Source organism: Rattus norvegicus, chromosome 14 (genome assembly GCF_021556685.1).
Source record: "Rattus norvegicus strain SHRSP/BbbUtx chromosome 14, alternate assembly SHRSP_T2T, whole genome shotgun sequence".
Classification (NCBI taxonomy): domain Eukaryota; kingdom Metazoa; phylum Chordata; class Mammalia; order Rodentia; family Muridae; genus Rattus; species Rattus norvegicus.
In genome coordinates this window covers 18268798-18288921 of record NC_141547.1, presented here as the reverse complement: position 1 = coordinate 18288921, position 20124 = coordinate 18268798, and the positions used below count along the sequence as shown (strand labels likewise).

The 20124-nt window shown below is 41.5% G+C and overlaps 1 protein-coding gene and 1 non-coding gene across 4 annotated transcripts in view; one reads left to right on the top strand and one right to left on the bottom strand.

Moving 5' to 3' along the window:
* Positions 1–20124, bottom strand: part of Adamts3 (ADAM metallopeptidase with thrombospondin type 1, motif 3) — a 204795-nt gene that overhangs the window by 151182 nt on the left and 33489 nt on the right.
* LOC120096802 (small nucleolar RNA SNORA17) lies at positions 396–527 on the top strand. The gene has a single exon (XR_015637778.1). It is a non-coding gene; the product is annotated as a small nucleolar RNA SNORA17 (small nucleolar RNA).

Sequence of the window (20124 nt, the reverse complement as noted above, 5' to 3'; positions counted from 1 at the left end):
AGCCTCTGTATTAGCATACGGAAGATCTCTATTATTTCTTATTGATGAAACAGAATCTACAGTTTATCTCAACATGAAGAGATGAATTTATTTAATACAAATATAACTTAGTAACCAGGCCCTGAGGTTATATATTTTTAATAAGACTCCAGATAATGTGAATTTTCCTCCTCTGGAGAACTTGGGGTAGTACCACACTGAAGCCCAAATGATGCAATGTTTCATGAGAGCACAAAGATTTAAAAAACAATCACAGTGATCACCTCAATAGACAGCACAAAATACACTTAGAAAAATTCAACATCCGTGAAAGAAAAAATTGTTTACTTAAACAAAAAATAGAATTGCAACTTTCCCAACCTGAATAAAGATGTTAATGTAAGATTTACAACTAAACTGTCCCTAAAGGCTTTGCAGGAATGGCTTCTGTGTCACGTGTGCATCAGGAGGTGGCAGAGAGGAGGGAGGCTATGTCTAAGCTTGGTGTTCTGACCTGTGGACATCTGAATGATCAGTAGCCTAACAGTTCCTGAAAACAAAACAAACAAACAAACAAACAAACAAACAAAAAAAGAAACAAGAAATTTACACCTCAAGTTGGTGAATTTAACTGTGCATAACTTGCACCTCAACATACTTGATCATTACAATTCTATACTAGATTACATATTTTAGTCTGGGTAAAGCAACATCACAACAGTTATAATATTAAATAGTTTAACTGCACCTTTTTTGAGGGGGCAGCCCATCAATCCTTTAATCTCTCTTTTCCCAAAAGAAGGACATCCCCTCAACAATAAATTTCAGGGAAAGTAGCCATCGTCAGTCCCCAGGCTGTCAATTAGACAACAAGTATATTGGAACAGTTGTTCGTAGAACAGTGTTTGCACACCATACTTCTTCACATGCCCATTTTCCATATAAGGACATAACCATTTGGATAAAAGTAGAGGTGAGGGAGCCATACCTCAACTTTTGCTAGCGTAGTATTTATTTGCTTCACTTATTCTAAACACTAGTTCCATCTAATCTATCATCATGTTAATTACATTTTTTAGCAATATTGCAATCAATGTGTAGCTAAGGAGAAAGGCCTGGTACCGTAAGCCCATAATTCCAGCTCTAGAAACTGGAGGACCTTGAGATCGGAAGTCACATAGATTGGCTGACTAGTGAGATCCGGTGATCCACCTGTCTTCACCTCCTCAGGGTTTGAGTTACTGACTCCTGCTCCCAGTGTGGCTTTATGTGAGTAACTGAGTCATCTCTCTGGCCCTTATTCTTCTTAAAACTGAAAGGTTTGTGACTTTTCACCAATGTTTCCCTATCTCCACCACCTATCTCCCTGTAAGCTCCTTTGATTCTGTTCGGAATTTACCTATAAATGACATGGCAACATTTTAGCTCATGTGTCTGATGTATTTATTTTAACTGGTTATCCAGGCTCACTTACATTTTCATGAATGTCAGGATGTCCCTCTTGTTTAAGTTGAAGAAATTCTGTTGTGTATCCTCATCCCCCACTTCTTCATTCCATATACTAATAGAGAAATTTGTATTGTTTCTATGTCTTGTTCATTAAGGGCTGCAATGATGGACGTGAAATGAAAATATCTGACAACTCCAAAATTTCCTCTCTATTCGTATCCAAAACCGTGAGTACTGGGTCATGTGGTAACACTACCTTTCATCTCTTTTTAACAAGCTCTATATGATTTTCCAGTGTCTGTCCCAACTCACTCTCCCATAATCAGTTTGCAAGGGTCCACCTTACACCCAACACTTGCTGATGAGAGCCATATCAACAAATGTGAGGTGGAGCCCACTGGTGGCGCGGGCTTGCATTTTATGACGGGTGTGGTAAAGCACCTTTCTACTTGTCTACTGTCATCTTCTTGGAGAATGGTCTGTTGGAGCCTTACACATTTTTAAAACAAATCTTCTACTATTTGGGTGGTATGAGTTCCTCATATGCACTATATATTAACCACTGGTTATACTGTTTGCAAATATTTTCTGTCAGTTACCTTTTCACTTCTACCTTGCTATGTTGAAGCTTCTGAATTAGATGTAATCCCCACTTGGCTGATTTTGCTTTCAATGCCTGTACTTTAGCTATATATGAAAACAATCTTTTTAAAATGTTTTACCCAAATCAGAGACATGAAGCTTTTCCCCAGGGTTTTCTTCTAGTATTTTGATGGTTAGGATCAACTGTTGGGAGCTTAAACATAACTCAGTTTTGTATACAGTACGAGAGAAATGACATGGGTTATTATCCTGCTTCTGAACCTCCAGTCGTTTTCAACATGAGTTGTGGAAGAAACTATTATTTCCTTCAAGTATGTTCCTGGCATCCTAGTAAAGAGTCAGTTGACTACATACCCATGGGTTTACTTGGGGTTTCTTTCCCTTCTCAGGGGATGGTATTGCTGGTTTGAGGAGAGGTTGGTCTCAATTAATTATCACTCAAATTAAAATTGGTGGCTTACATATTAGTTGTACAATAGTGTGTGTGTGTGTGTGTGTGTGTGTGTGTGTGTGTGTGTGTATCAGTGTGCTAGTCAATATGCTGTTAGGGAGTAACTTTCTTATTTCTTCTTGTATCATTATAAATTTATAGATAAAATTGATCACTTTGCTCTCCACAAACCAGCTATAACTCCTACAGTGGTGGCCCAAGAAAGGGACATCAACAATCAAACAGTAGCAGATTTTAACCTTGTGTAGTTCCTTGTCATGTCTTTGGCATAACTGAGTGCTCACACTTTTGTGTCTCCAGGGCCCACACACTAGCACATCTGGAGTACTTACAGGTTTCCTCTAGGACCCACACACTAGCACATCTGGAGTACTTACAGGTTTCCTCCAGGACCCACACACTAGCACATCTGGAGTACTTACAGGTTTCCTCTAGGACCCACACACTAGCACATCTGGACTTTCAAGCTCCACCTCCAAGACCCACACAGCAGGTCTTAGAGATCATGGATTACGCTAGACATCCATGGTTTTAGTTGCATCCAGTACATGGGAGAACAGTGATACAACGACCTCTTCACTTCATGTAGAGTGGCGGCCTTTCTTGCACACTTTCCCTCAGTTTCTAAAGATGTTGGCTAGAGTTCTCTATAGTTTAGCTTATGCTACCTCAAAAAAAAAAAAACAAAACTATAGCAATAAGCATTCGGGCACACATCAGGAAAATTTACTAGGGATATCAAATCTTCAAAGTTCAAAACCTCCAGGGCTCCCACATTTCACAAAGATAAATTTTATTACCCTGTATGTCTCCCAGGTATAAATCCAGTCCCCATCTTTGTCAGCTTCCAAAATCTATAAACCGGCACCACACCAGGCCTGCATAAAGAGATGTCATCTCATGGGAAATTCAGGCCCCAACTGAGGAAAGACTTTCTTCCTACAGCATCCACACATTCCAATTAGAATCAGGTCAAGGCTGCTGGAATTGGTCTACCTTAAAGGTAACTGTAAAAACTAAGTAATGGATATTCAGACAGTGATGCAGAGCCCTGAATAGATCTCTATCATGGTTAAAAAATAAAACGCGTGAGGTCTGAGAATCTACATCTTTAGTCCCTTAGTTTCTGACTTAAATCATAACTTATATCATATGTCAAAGAGCTACAGACAGACGCTTCTGGAGGATATGGAGAACCCTTCCTCATCCTTCTGCTTTCACTGAAAGGCTAGAGTTGAAGAGGAATCCCAAACTTGTAAAATAATACGCCAAATATTCAAACTAATCAATCAGAAGACAGCGTCGTGGCACTGAGAATGCCAGTATCACTCATGTTTAGGTAAGAAAAAAGACACTAGAACCCACCCATTTGATGCTGGGAGAAGTGAAGCAGGGAGGGGTGTGCCCTAGTAAGCTCTGCACTGGGAAGCAAAGGTAGAAAGGTCATTAAACTCCCGAGATACAGACGGCTCTGGGCAATCTTAGCAAAAGCCACTGTCAGATAGAAAAGCTAAGGGGTTGAGGCTCCTACTACAAAAGCCTGGAAAGGAAAATATACTATTTTTATTTTTAGGGGGAAGACTACATGCATTAGAATATCTTTTGATGGAAATGTGTGGGGAACAACAGTTGCTGCAGCTAATGTCTGTATAACTGTGGGAGGAGGCCAGCATATCGCCAATAAAAGGGAAACAAAATACCTATGTATGTCTGGGAGTTCTCTCTCTCTCTCTCTCTCTCTCTCTCTCTCTCTCTCTCTCTCTCTCTCACACACACACACACACACACACACACACACACACACACACACACACCATCAGCTCATGCATATGAGAGTTGCTTTTCGCATGTGATTTCGAAATGTAAGGTTTACAAAGATTATACATGGACTGACCCTGGGCTCCAACCTCATAGGTAGTAATGAGTAGCCTAGTGAGAGCACCAGTGGAAGGGGAGGCCCTGGGTCCTGCCAAGACTGAACCCCCCCCCCCCGTGAACATGATTGTTGGGGGGAGGGTGGTAATGGGGGAAGAATGGAGAGGGGAACACCCATAGAGAAAGGGGGGAGGGGTTGGGGGATGTTGGCCAGGAAACCGGGAAAGGGAATGACAATTGAAATGTAAGTAAGAAATACCCAAGTTAATAAAGATTAAAAAAAAAAAAAGTAAGGTTTACCTATTTTTTTAACCACAAGAGAATTTTTGGTCCCTTTCGGCAAAAAAAGACATTTCTACAATAAATGATCCCATTGTGCATGAAATAATGTCACAGAATCCTACTCTCCGATAATCCACAGGTTGACGTCAGATTGCTTGTAGGCTTACAGTGCAGGATTCCTGGAGTAGGATCACAGGCTCCCTGAGTCTACTTTGATGGAGTATTTTTGTTGCCCTAGCCTGTCAGCTTTCATATAATGATCACGACAAACATTCTAGGTACCTGAGATTTTACCAAGTACCATTGATGTATCTCAGGTGCACGTGTATTTGGACACGTGCTAAAAGCTTAGTTGTGAAAAGCTTACCTAAAAGCCTTACTTCAAGATCCTGGGTCCTAGCATCATCCCAAAAAGGACTATAGGATCACATCTCTTTTCCCTTTTCTTTCCTTTTCTTTTCTTTTCTTTTCTTTTTATCACCCTCCCTTCCTCCAACTCCCTTCCCTTTCTTTTTTTTCAAATAGTATTTCTTTTTTACCTTTTCTTATTAACCTTCAGTAAACTATAGTAACATTTAAATAGGGCATGATCAATTATTCATAAATACCACGTAATTGTATTTTCTCATCCCCTTCTAACCCACAAGGTATTTACTACTGCCCTCTGCACCCCTGCCATGATATTCCCAGCTTGCCAGAGGCCGGAGAGAATACCTGATTTTAAATTACAAGCTCCAGAACCACGAGCTGGGCAAACCTTTTAACCTTTATGAGCTAACTGTAGCAGGTCTTTCATTGAAGAATGTAGAGCCGGCTAATATCAAATAGAGTGTAAGCAGCATCAAACTGCCAACCACTTTGGAATGTATTTCCTATTTTATTTTTCTTAACTTGAATGAGAAATTTCTTACCATTATTAAGATACAAAACTAGATCTAAAATGACAGATTGATAAACCTAAGTGCGAATATGGAATTTTAACAGCATTGTAGATGTCTTTATTTATAGTAAGTAAAATTCTGGATCAGAAGCTAAATAGTACCCCAGCAGGAGAATCTTAATTCAGTGGGTCACTCACGTGCTAATAGATAAGAATAGTCCTTCAAGTCAATGCAAATTCCTCTCAGACAAAATGTAAGAACATATTTTTTCACATGGCAAAAAAAAAATCCTGCAAGCTGTTTATCGCCATCTCAAAATTAATTTTCGATACCGTGCTGACCTTGGCATCTGTCATACATTATACTCTATAATAATGTATCTGAGATAGTTCTCACACTGCTCTAGTGTTTTTCTTCGATGGAAAAAGAAGCAGTCCATAATGCAACATTCGATATGTCAATGTACAGTAGTGAATGAAGGGGGAAAGTGGCAGAAACCACCCAAAGCCAGTGTGTAAAGTGTGCGTGTGTGTAGGCATATGCATCTGCCCGTGTTGGGTGTGCATACATAAGGATTCAGTTCCAGAGCACTCAAGTGTGGCCTCTCACTTTCTATGACGATGCAGCAAAGCACCATAGATGTCCCTAGAAGACCACGTGTACTCAACAACCTGGCATCCTTTGTTGTTCTTAGGGCAGCCAGGCATCATGACCCCCTCCCCCTTTTTAACTCTTTTGGTTACTGTGGCTCTAGAGGACCATTGCAGAGCCCCCTTCTGAACTCAACCCAAGAATGACTCAATACTTTGATTCTTAGCAGTCCTCTCGCTGTTGAAGAGTTATGCATGGCTAGTCAACTACGTTTCTAAACTGTACCGTGACCATTCAATCCCTTTCTCCACATCTAACATCATAACATCCTAAAGTACAGACACGGCCAGCGGTCTGCTGTTCATCACCACAGGTGTCTGTCTCTATGTTCTACTATGGGGCTATGCTGAAGCTCTTGCCATCCCCTTCTTTCCCCTCATGTCATGTCTCTATTCATATTTCGAAAGTTTCATCCATAAAGACTGTCATTCCTTTTTCCCATCTAGGTATACTTAAATATACCTTTAAGTCTTTCTCTTCAATGTCTTCTTTGGCTTTAAAGTAGGAACACTCACTTTTATTCTGCCCTCGACACGTTCATGTCTCTTCCTTCTCCCACTCCCTTCTCTCCTCCAGCTCTCACTCTCAGTATCGTCTGCTCTACCTCGGCGCCATTTTTTATGCTGTAACCCTTGTTGCTGTAAGCACTGCATAACTAGGCCTTTCCCATCTGTCATCACCAATGACAGCCATCAACTATAATAAATGTCATGATGATATTGGACCCCTAAGCCCATATATGTCAGCAAAAGTTCTAGAAGACTCCAAGTCAGGTTTCCCACATTTTTGAAGCTCCCAGCTTTTTATGCACACATGTATACAAGTCTTTTGTGATCTGGAGTCATATAAAAACACAAAGAAAGACATTTTCCAATGTTCAGAATTGTTCTGCCTCTTGGTGTTCAAAACCGAATCAAGATCACAGCACCTAGTCTTCTTCTCTGAGGTAATTTCTCTCTCAAGCTGTGCATCAGATGGGCATCCAGCTAGCTGGGACTCTGCCACTAATTCTGTCACTTATATTCCAAATACATCTATACTTCTGTCAAGGCTCAAACATTAAGGGACTGTGAGGTTTGTAAAAGAGCAGTCGATAATTCAGAATAAACATCATCACCAAAACATTTTTTACATAGTATCTTTCATGCCCGAAGCCCTTAATTCAAATATGTATATATAATAAGAAATCTGAGTCCTTTCTACTTAAAACCAGTTCTTCACAGTGACTTCTTTTCTCTACCTCTCCAACAATTGCTCTCTCTTACAAACAGCAACTAACCTCTGAAATCAATTTCAACATGGTATCGAAAGAAGTGAAAACACTGACTCCGGCTTATGAGGTTGTCTTCAAGACTGGGTAATATAACACCCATAAAGCTCTTGGTGTCCTGTCTGAGATAGATCAAGCATTAGTTTATCATGAAAGCCAGATTTAAACTGTAATTGCCCCCAAGTTCTATAAAGCTCCATCCTTGAAGAATAAGAGTTTAAGTCAAACATAACCCCCTCCCCAAAGTCAGTGGATTTTCTCTAACTTCTGCTACAGTCTGCCTGTCAATCTTTCCACTTAGGCTGGGAGGTTTCCCATCCTGATTCCTACCTTATATAAGGAAAACCATGGTAGCCACATACAAACAAATGCTTTCAGAAAGTGAACAAGGTGATTTCAGTAATTCCACAAGATGCTCTACCCAGACCTCATTTCAAATCGGGTCAAAGTATCTTGATTTCTACTTGAGATGGCTTCCATGCCTCCCATTGAAAACACAGCTGTAAGCTTCCTCTGAATCATGCAAGGAAGGAAACCCCATGGGTTTGAAGGAAAGGCCTGGCCATCTCTGGAGAGATGGAGGCTGAGTGGGATGGCAAGCTGAATTACTGAAACGGACAAGAAGCGAAGGAAGGACACAGTCAAATCGGAAGTGGTACATCCGCTCTCCTACATACAAATTCAGAATCAGAAAACAACAATGAGAACGTTTCCACCCACCAGAGGCCTTCTGAGTAGGCAGAGGGGGACAAACCTCATCCTCAGTGATCACAACAGACCTTGATCTTTCCAACACCTGTCAGTATTTACACCCTCATTAATTATGACTTAATCCAATTAGTTTCTCTTCAACGGAGAAGCCTTTCAGTTCCATGAGGTGTCCTCTTCTGCAAAATGAGTTAAGCAGTACCTCCCAGATTGTCCTCACTATTCTCCTGGTGGATGATAGGGCTTTTGCTTATTGAGTAGTTCACAGAGCAGCTTAGAACACTGCAGACTCAAAGGCCAGAAACGGAGAAGGAACTGAGTTCAGTCACCCCAAGAGGGGACTAAGGTCACCGCAAAGCCTAAGTCTGTATTTCATCCCAGGTACTGTGGAAAAGAACTTAAAAAGTGATTCTCTGAACTTAGGCCATTTTCATTACTAACTTTAGGTTAAATGCAGGCTGATTATACTCATCAAATGAGATTTTCAAGTCTCCCACACAGCCTCTGTTCAATTCAAGCTCCTCACTTACATAACCTTCTTCTTGGGATCCAATACAGAAAAGAACAATCTTCATTTCTGACAACATGAACAATGCTTAAGACACTTTTAAAAGGTTATAACCATTATAAAAGTTGAAATGTTAACTTCCAGCAGGGCTGGGGGGTGGGCTAACTGAGTCAATGTTAAAGTGCATTGTTTCTCCTGATACCAACAACTGCTTCAAATTCAGCCTTGACACCTCCAGTTGGAAACACATTTGTATGTTTAGACTGTTTTACCTATCCGAGTGGATCAGAGAAGATAATCGTCCCTTTACTAAATGAACAAATGTTAGTCTTAGAAACTTGGACATTGCCCAATAATAGCGTTTATAGCAAAGAGACAGCAATTCACTATTCCAAAAATTAAGTAAAAATAAGGGTATACATATTCAGTCTGCATTTGAGGATTCCAATGCTTCAGTGTTGAAGGCTTTGTCCCCAGCTGGTGGCACTGTTGGGATGACTTGGGCATGAATTTCATGAGATACATCGAAGAGTCCATTGCTGACTGGCTCCTGGGGTGAAGCAGGTCACTGGGGAGATCTGTCTTTGGAGGACACACCTTGTCCCCAGGCCCTCACCCTTCTTCTCTCTTCTTCCTGGCAGTAAGGTGTACACCCATATCCCCCCACCAAGGTATCTTACCCATCACAGGCCCAGAAAAACACACTCAAGTGCCCAATGACTGAAACCTCTCCAGTCATGAGCCAAAACCAAAGTCCCCTCCTTGAAGCTGATTATGGTCAGTGACCAAAAAAATTGACTTTTCTTTGTCTTTTAATGAATTCTGAGACAATGTATTCACCTTGCAGAAAAGGGAAAGTGTGGCTCTTTGAGAATAAGTCCTGTGATATTGCCCAAGCTGACTCTGAACTTGCAATCCTTCTGCCTTACCCTACCAAGTGCTAGGACTTCAGACATGTACAACCATGCCATGCTAGTTCCCTTACACCTTAACAAACACAAGAGAATTCACAGAGAGGGTACAGGGGGAACTCAATTGTTTTACCTGAAATTTATGCTCTTTATAGGTTGGGGTATTTATTTATATGATTAATGTTTTAAAAACAAAAGGCTTTAGGCTGGGGATGAATGTAACCCAATATTATAGCATTGGCCTTGGCAGCATGGAGATCATGGGTTAGATCCCTAGTACCACAAAGAATTAAGGATAAAAAGTATAGTCAAATATCACTTAACTACAAATCTAATACTCAATTACGTAGAGTGGTAACCAGGGTTAATAATAATGCTTCCTCTACTTCAAAAGTTAAAGGGGATGGTTTTAAATGTTCTTATTAACAAGACAATGATAACTATTTCAAGTAATGGATATGCATACACACACGTGCACACACACACACACACACACACACACACACTTAAAAACTACTTCTGCTACAAATTCTTCACTTGGACCCACAAGATGAATGAAGTAAGCTGATGGCCCAGCACTTTGCATCTGTCTCCTTTGGATTGGGGAAATAAATAAGCCTGACTCTGCCTCTTATTAGTCACTCAAGGAAAACCCATCTAAAAATCTAGGCTGGAAGCAGAAAGCCAAGAGCAAACATGGTGTCGATCAGCCTTTATATCACACTGCAGAGCTCTCAGACGCCTAAGGTCTCCATTCTCCATTAGTAAACCTTTAGCCACCAGGATTCCTTCCAGGAAGAGAAGAACCTCCCAGCAGACCACCCCAGGATGAGACCAACCTTAAGCTGAGACAATTGTCTCAAAGGAACTGGATTGTCACCCCAAGCAAAAGGGACATCTGCACAACAGGACCTACGGTAATGACCATGACCCACAGTCTAAGATTGTTTGTGCACACACCTTTCAGTCCTTGCCCAAGTCCTTCCTCTATTCAAACCAAAGCTCATGTCTCATCCCTGAAGATGAGTGGGTACCGGTCCTCCCCATTGTCCCAAAATGTCCATTTTGATCAAAATCCTTTTCTTCCTTTTTATCATCTCTGTCTTTGGGACAAGTAGCCAGACCTGACATACTAGACCTACTACTATCTTAGGCCAAGATCCTTGCTTCAAATGCATGTATCAAAGCATCACATTTCACCCACAAAGATACATAATGATAACAATTAAAAACAAAATAGACAAAAATAATATTAAGTCTTGTGATATGCCACAGCCACGTGTTTTTATGATAGGTTTTTTTTTTTTTTGGTATAATGAAAATAAATTAAGCCAAACGGTGAAACTGTTAAGCAAATATGAGTAAAATTAAAATAAGATACATAAGAAAATGTATGGCTTGTGCTGTGTAGCATGTCAAACAATTCTACATATTTTTCTTACATTTAAGTTGAGGACTAGATATGAAAATTCTACCTCGAACGCTTCTTAGAAGCTTTTGAAAACAACTTAAGGATATGTGTATTGCTTCTGTTAGCTGATGAAATCAGTGAGCCTACCAAAACTCGGCCCACTCAAAAGTGACTCATCCTGACATTATTTCCAGGCATAACCTGAGCAATATCTTTAACATATGATCCGAACATAATGAGACCACTTTGGGTGATGGAAAGAATAAGAAGGCACAGCTTGTTAAGTGCAAGGGTTCAGGTGTCACCTTCTCAAGGACAGTTTCTTGATCAAGATTCAGTGTGTACAATAAACTACCACCCTTCTAACTTCAGTTTGCCTCTACTGGGAAAAGGTGCTTTGAAACACCTTGTTCTCTGTCACCAAAACTAAAATTCACCTGATGTATCTGCTTTCTAAAACTTAACAGCCACAAGCTTTACAGCAATGTTTATTCCCCACGTGCTCGCTCGCTCTCTCTCTCTCTCTCTCTCTCTCTCTCTCTCTCCTCCTCCTCCTCCTCCTCCTCCCCTTTCCTTCCTTCTTTCCTCCCTCTATCCATCCCCTCCCCCACACACATACACATGGCCTTTTTGTTTTAGTTAATCTACTTAAAAGTATTCCTTTGACTTCCTTCACATGGTCTTGTTATGATCTGTCCCAAAAGGGTATCGCACACTCCTGACGTATAGTCACCCAAAATGCTTTCAGAAATATAAATAAATAAATAAATAAATAAATAAATAAATGGAGAGTTTTCAAGATCAACAAAATGGAGAGACTTGGAAGAGAGGGGACAGGCAGGAAGGCACATGCACCTGGTCCTCAGAAGTGTCACAGATCTACTGTTCTCTCCAGGAAAACGTCACTACACCCTTTCTCAATTGGTTCACATTGGCCACATTCTGTGGCAATGACAGAGTCATGTAAGCAACACACAGAGCAAGTCTAAAAAGAGGGTGAACTATGTCTACCTCAGGCACTGTACCATAGGCTCATGTGAATCATTCATTGCTCAGAGTAACCTATGAGGTAAAGAGCCAGGCATCCAACACTGCTTCCAATGTGGATCCTTACCCAGTTTGCCCTTGTTATGGGTAGTGTGTAAGATGAGCTTTGTTAGTCTCCCTGACTTGGATTATCCTAGGTAGGGAGTCAGCTGAACGGAATGCTGAAATGAGTAATAGCTCCATCACTACCTGAAGCATCTGAGTGAGCTGAGAGGAAGCAAACCCACAGAACCAGACAGAACAGGAAGTGGCGCTAAGCCCACCTTGAAGCATTCTGAACTGATAACCGGGTGCTAGGTAGGAAGGTGCTGGAGGCAGAAGCTGCTGTCTGTGGGTTCCTATTTTTGGCATTGCCACTGAGAAATTCAGGCAGCCCAAATTGGCATTGGTTGAGTTCCTCTGAGAATTGGTTTCCCCATGTTGAAAAAGTTACTTTAACAGCCAAGGAGGCAAATTGAGCCTTGCTACTCTTCCTGACGTGGATTATCACACGTATGAAACTGCACTCCGTGAAAGCTAGGTAGGGAAGTCAGTTAAATAGAATCCTAGAGGTGGATCCCAGGCCCTTTTCACTCTCCTGCCAGGCACTCTCAGCCCAGACGCCCCCTCCTAGCCTCACACTGGGAAAGGGACCCAGAGGCAAACGTCCTTACTCTTGCCTATCACAATGGATACATTTCCCTTTTCATAATTCCATTTCACGGAGACAAAATACCTGCTTCAAGACAAACTCTAGGTAAGCCAGCTGGATCAAATAAAAGCCTAAGACATGAGTCATGCCTCTCTTGCAAAGAAACATTCAGCCATGCAGAGAGAACCTGGGAAAAACTCATCCTCAGACGCCCCACTTGAATTGCACTAAGGAAGAGTTCACAAGGAGGAGTCCTCCATAAGCCAGGAATGTGGAGCAAAGCAAGTCAAACACACCACCCACACAACCAGTGTATCTCAGACAGGAAGTTAATTATGGCCATACATCAGCAGGAAGTACTTCAAATCACCCAGGTGTCCCCTGACAGAACTTTGAGAAATGCAATTATTCATCTTCTTTCAACGTCATCCTTCAAAGCCCAGAGGTAGGCAACGTTGAGGTTAGGCTAAATAAGCCTGTGAAAAACAGACTGCAGACTATGGAATACATGTGGTCTTTACAAGTGTCTCCATCTGATGTTCTACTTTCCCAAGAACTTCACAGTTTCTAACCCATTTCCTGATCTGTGCTCATGGTCCAGTCCCAATGGCCTTCCTGTTTCCTCTACCAACACTCTGTATCTTCAGCAACAAGATCTGAGTTGGACTCATTGACCCATGTGGTCCTGGAGAGAACCAACGTTCAGGAGTTGTCCTCTGATATCATGCATGTATGCTAATCAATGAATCTACTAAAAAATGTTTAAGAGGAATCCACAATGATATAGTGTGATATACGTACTTTCTAATGGTGGAAATCCTAGACAAAATGGCTAGGAACTGGAGAGAGGAGAGACCTTTCTGGTCTCCTTCAGTCACCCCTATGAACCAGTGAACAGCACAAATCAAAATCTCCTATGAGAGGAACATTGGGTGGGAGGGGAGTGGGCAGTAGAGTAGCACAAAAGAATGAGAAAGCCAGGGCTTAGCCAGCACTAGCCTCTCTATGGCTTCACCCAAAGCAGGAAATTGCTGTGCTGCTCCATGCCTCTCCTGCACCGGTGTCCAGGCAGCAGGCCAACTCACTAACCCCTTCCCTGGCCTCGCGCAGACCGCATAGACAGGCTCCCCTGGCCCCACCGTAACCCTAGCTGGCTCGAGAAGCTGGCAGAGGCCACGTCTGTGCTATTTAAAGCTATAAGCAGCTACTGTGGCTGCAGATGAGCTGCTTTCACAGGGAGAGAGAGGATAAGGCTCGAGGCATGGATCTTAACAGGCACTAGGGAATCCACTCACCTGCTGAACCGAGGAGCCCAAATTGGAAAGACAACAGCTCAGCCTCTCTCACTAATTACCAGCACTCTCATCTATACCCCGCATCTGGTAATTCTGTTCAAAGTCAAATTGCTTCATTACAGACTCTCTCTGGGCTAAGTTTAAAATGGGAGCAGAGACCTACAAAGTCAAGCCGCATGTCTCATGTAGCTGGTGCAAAGTCACTGTCTGAATCACTGAATGGATGAAAGCAAAGAGCTCCGACGCCTGAACTGTGCTCCCTGCATCCCCCAAATCCAAATTTCAGTCTCTAAATACAATAAAATGATATATAACATTATATATATGTATATATATATATATACACATCATATTAAAATATCCATATGGGTTATTTTTTGTAATGGTACACACAGCTTTGTATGTATTATGTATTTGTATAAAAAAGGAATATGTTTGTACATACAGACATGCATATGTGTATCTGTGTTTAATTCAAATTGCCTAAGTGGAATATTAAGGAACTTCACCCGGCATCAGAATAAAATAATGATCACAAATACAAGCTCTGAAAGCAGGTGGCCAGGAGTTTTGTGAAACCTGATAAGAGTCTTGATTCTCTGGGTTCCCTGTTGTGGTGGTTTGAATAGGAATGGCCCCAATAGACTCATGTGTTTGAATGCACGGCCCATAGAGAAAGGCACCTTGTCAGAGTAGGTGTGACCTTGGAGAAACTGTCACTGTGAGGACAGACTTTAAGGTCTCCAGGAAGCTCACAAGGAACCCTAGACAAAGAGCTACAGGCATATCCGTTCTTCTTTAAGAGGCTTTGTTCTTTAAAGGCAAAATGGTCAAAGGAACTAGGAGTTACAAATGCACAGTTCTATGTACCAAAGGGGAAGGAGGGAGAAGGGCTGTGCGCTCAGGACATTTTGTTCAGTTAAAGATGCTGAAACTCTGGGGATGCAGTAGACAGGTTAGTGTCAGGGACTGGTGCCCTGTGTCTTCACACAGTCAATAGTTGTGATATTTACTGTGCATTGACTACATGAGAAATCGGCTTTAAACAAGCAGCATATCCATGCTCTGGACTCAGAAATGAAAATGTCAAGGCTGCAATAGTGACAACCTTAACTGAGAAGTTAGCATTTCAGTGCACAGCATTACTTCAAAAGAATTAGTCCAAAGTATAAGGTTCTTACAAAATGTGAAACTTTCTCTCCTTAAAACAAACAAAAACAGGTTGCCATTGTGATTTGCTATATTTATATTGTTTAATAGCAATTATTAATACTGCTGTTATGTACTAGTATCTGTAAAACTCAATTGGGGGTTGAGGTCAAGATAATGTCACTCCGGAACTTATGTGGGAAAGAAAGAAAACGAAAGGTGAAAGAAGAAAAAGAAAGAAATCAAAAGCTTTGAAATATGATTAATGTGGGTAAAATCCACTCATATGAAAGACTGGCAATTCTAAATCTTAACTCTTTCATGTTCACACATCAGTCTTCAGTTCATGAGTATTTACAGGTAAAATTAAAGAAAACAAATAAAGGTTCTTATAATTCTCACAGGGACAATCAATCCTCAATTCCAAATTTCACACTGACCTTCAATATTAATTTGTTGAGCAGAAACTCAATCATCAATCGTCAGAAATACATGGAGTTTTGTCATAAGTGCTACAAGCCCCACCCCCCAACAAATGTCTCCCACAGACAACAGCATCAACAAGATTAGAGCTACAGACAGCCATGGACACACTAGACTGACTTCTCTGGCCTAGATAGAATAGCCAAGAAAACCATCTCTGAAAAGTGAATTCAACACATAACAATGTCTGTTAACTTCTAGATATTCTACTTGGAACTCTATCAAAGACTATTCTGAGAAGAAGTAGCAGGCCAGAGACAGGGAAAATTAGGCTGTTTACAAAAGAAAACACAAACAAAAATCAATGAGAAGGGCCAAATATAAATATAAAATAAAAACTAGAAAAGGACTGTATCACACTAGCAGGTGAGTCTTGCAGTGTTACCCTAGAACATGTGAGAAGTACAAACCCTGAGGTCCCTTGTGACCAAACCAATTCAAACCTCCTCTGTGATGCCCTTCAGAGAATTCTTGTGTTTGCAAGGCCCCGTATAGAGAACAAGGAGCCTTCAGCTGAGCTGCACAGTGAAATCATCCATGAGGTTCTCAATCTCCGAATGCTGGCCTTTACACAGATCCAATCAACCTGTTCCTCTGAAGGGCTGGGACCGGGCTGGGGTTGCAGCAGCCATGCTTCTTAGGCAGTTTGTTATATATGAGACAGTGATTACTGAACCTGTTATCTTAGGGTTTTAAAAACTATGGCATTTAGTCTGACTTTACTGGGAAGCCACTTGAAGGGCTTATAAACAGAAGAAAGTTAGTTGAATTCAGGCATAGCATTTGAGTTCAGTGACAGATACAGAAAGGCAAAAATGGACCAAAAGAGCTAGCAAACAGGTTCCTATAACATCCAGGGAAGAGATCACAGTGGTCTTAACAAGGCTACCGACCTGGAGATACAGTAAGATTCAAATCAAAATTTCTTTTAAAAAAATCAAATGTAATTTAGATTTAGTAGGAGAGATTAACTAAGAAAGAAGGATCTAGAATAAGCTTCAATTGTTGACCTAAGTAAAAAGTATGTCCATTTCTTTTCAGAGAAAGGCACACTGCGGTGGCAATCGAGGATCCATCTACAGCCCTATTCAAATTATGATCTAGCTCTGCTCCATTTCATGTTTCAGAGGAGATGTAGAAAGGCAGTAACATACACAGGCAAGTCAAGGGGAAGGTTAGGGCCAACACATCCCAGAGCCATCACTGTGGAGATGGGATTCAGAGCCATAGAGTCAGATGGGATGGTCTGGATTGAAAGCATAGACACAGGTGAAGGCTGAGGAAAAGCATAAAGCATGTATATTACAGACTGCGTGCTTGGTGCACAGGGATCTGAGAGGACAGACTGCTAAAGCACAGGATGACTGATAATCTCAAGAACAGCTATAACTCAAGACCCAGCCCACTATCCCTCCGTAAGAGCAAAAAGGCTTTTGAAATTCACAAGTACTTCTTAGAAACTCACCACCACTAAAACAACACAAACAACCACCTCAGAGCCACACCAGAAATACTGGCCTGAATCACAGGAAGAAACCAGGGCTGGAGACATGTTAAAAGACGGTTCAAATTCATCGACATTCTGTGTTCTACTAGAACCTGGCCACAGCCCCTGAAGATGGCACTCACATGGGATTCCAAGGAATGTGGAGCATCCAGCCAAGGGGTCTAAGAGGAAGTTGTAATTGTACATACTCTATTCAGTCCGAGGCTGACAGGTGCCGAGTCTAGCTGGCTGGGATTATGATAGAGCAGTGGGCAAGGGCCAAGACAGTATTACAGACAACAACAACAACAAAAATGCCAACTAGCAAAAGAACTAGGTGGTATAATGGTTATTCTTGACAACATCTGGAATTAACTAAAACCCAAGCAGCCGGGTATACCTGTGAGGATTTTTTTGTTTTGTTTTGTTTTCTTAATTAAGCCATTTGAAGTGGGAAGAATCACTTTTAATCTGGTTCTTTTGAGCTGATAACATACCCCTTTAATCCAGATCTTTTTGAGCTGGAAAGATCCACCTTAAACCTGGACCGTGCTTTCTGTGGGCAGCACACATGTGCTCATGCGCACATATATTTATCATGAAAGAAGGAAACTTGCTTGCTCTCTCTGCCTGCTTGCTCTTTCTCTCACTGGCAAATCCATTCCTTCACTGGCATTAGAGTCTTCTTGGAGATTCCACAGTATACTAAAGACCAGCTAAGACAACCACTCTCAAGGTTTGTTTAGCTGTACTGGATTCTCAGACTGTCTGGTGGTAGACAACCATTGCTTCACTAGCTAGACCATAGCCTGTAGGCCATTCTAATAAAACCCGTACATGTACATATGTTCCTGTAGAGAACCCTGATTAATACAGCCAAGGAAAACAAGCATGCAGCATTATGGCGGCTTACTCATAAACAAGGAACAGACAAGTGTTAGAGTCTGGTACTCAGTGAGAAAAGATTAGAATTTAGGACCCTTTGCAGAATTAGTAGATCTGAAACTCTGGGGTTGTGTCCATAAATCTATATCTTCGTATGCCCTCCAAGAGGTTCTGATGCCCTCAAAAACAAGGACTGTCTTTCACCTGGTGGGATATTCATCAAATGTGAGAAGTTTTCCCTGAGAGAAGGATGCTTCCATCCAGGGGCATGACATCTGTATCCTGGAATGACTGGCATGTCCCTAATGGCCCATCTATGGGACAGTTTCTTCTAATTCATAATAACAATTAGAATAGTGATCGTGTGTGTGTGTGCGCGTGTGCACTTTATAATGGCTGTATTTCCTCACCCCATTCGGAAATCAAGCTAAACTGTACTAGCAGGTTCCTTGGAGCCTTTAAGAACACAGAATTTTCATGCTTTAGTGGATTAAAAATTACTATCAAAACAATGGATAGTGTGTTATTAGAAAGTAAGCATATCTCAGAGTCTGGAAATATAAACACTCAGTCATCCAGCTTCCACTCCAGACCATGAGTAAACAACCAACACTTGTCATGACTCATTAGCCAGGGTCAGTATGAGGCTAGGATCTCTCCCTTGGCTAGGAATGCGCTGTCTGTGAGGACCGAGAACACGAACCCTAACTGCTGAGTCAGAGAAGTCCTAGAAGGAACATTGGGAAGCTAACTGTCATATCTCCAAGTTGTAGTTTCTCGAAGCTACAGAAATCTATCCATAATGAAAACTGTGTCATGAGACCCAACAAAATGGACTGGGTAGGGGGCCCATGAGTGCAAAACTGTCTCAGAAGAAGGGCAATCAGTGAGTAGACACACAGTGTGTAATCTTCACTCATTGGGACTTTGACCAGCAATTTTATATTATTTGATGACTAGAAGGTAAAAATAATAGAGGTCAACCAACAGGTAAACTGCTTGAGTCTGATCCCTGGAAGCCATATAATGGTAGAAGAAAAGAACTGATCCTACCAAGTTCTCCATATACATACCATGGCCATGCATACTCATAGCAGCAGCAGCACATGATGTAGGGAAAACAATTCACCAGAGTAATTTGCCAGGTTTACTAAATGTTTCAAGACATAAGGTTAAGCAAGTGAACAAAGAATATATTGATCGGGCTGGAGAGATGTCTCAGTGGTTAAGAGCACTGGCTGCTCTTCCAGAGGTCCTGAGGTCAATTCCCAGCAACCACAAGGTGGCTCACAACCATTTGTAATGGGATCGGATGCCCTCTTCTGGTGTGTCTGAAGATAGCTACAATGTACCCATATACATAAAAAATAAGTAAATCTTAAGGAAAACAAGAATACAGTAATGTAACTGACACCCCAGTCTTAAGTATATAAAAGAAAAATAGCACAGTAGGATGAAAACTATGCCAATTTCAAGGCATTATCTTAGATTAAAATGTCTTTTTTTTTAAAGGGTGAATTATAAAATTAGATCCTTCCCTGAAAACTTTATATCAGTGGTTAGGAGTTCAGAACAAACTGGCCCAAATTCTTTGCCCATCCTTATATGCTAAGACTAGATGTGGTCCCACGGTTGAAGCCAAAGTTAGCAGTGAGGTGCAGCTGACCAAATAGAGATCTCATGGTGACTTTATCTGGACGCACATCGCTACGTTAGGTCTGTACTCTTACCCTGGCAGCCAGTGAATACCCTCCTCAGAGCCAGGTATGCAACTTGAAGAACTGTACAAAGCCGGTCAGAAAAGCTTGAAATATTGGCAGACTCTAAGCAAGATCAAATATCTTGATTTTCCAAGGGAGGCATTACACTAAACAGCCAAACCGCCATGGAGAAAGCCCGTTTATTCACAGGCAGAGCTAAATAAGATGCATCCCACAGTACTTGCACTGCTGACATCTGCTCATATTCTCTCAGGAGTTGCATGCTCTGGAGCTTAGCTTACGACAGGACCCAGCTGAGGTCTACTGAATCCTGAGCAAGAAGCAATATAGTTCTCTTGTCCCACACACATCTACCTTTCAGGGGCTCGCCAGATGGAGAAGTGGGCCTTCCAGAAATTGCCTACATATTTTAAATTGGCATTAGAAAATCCTGCTAGGTCCACAGAAA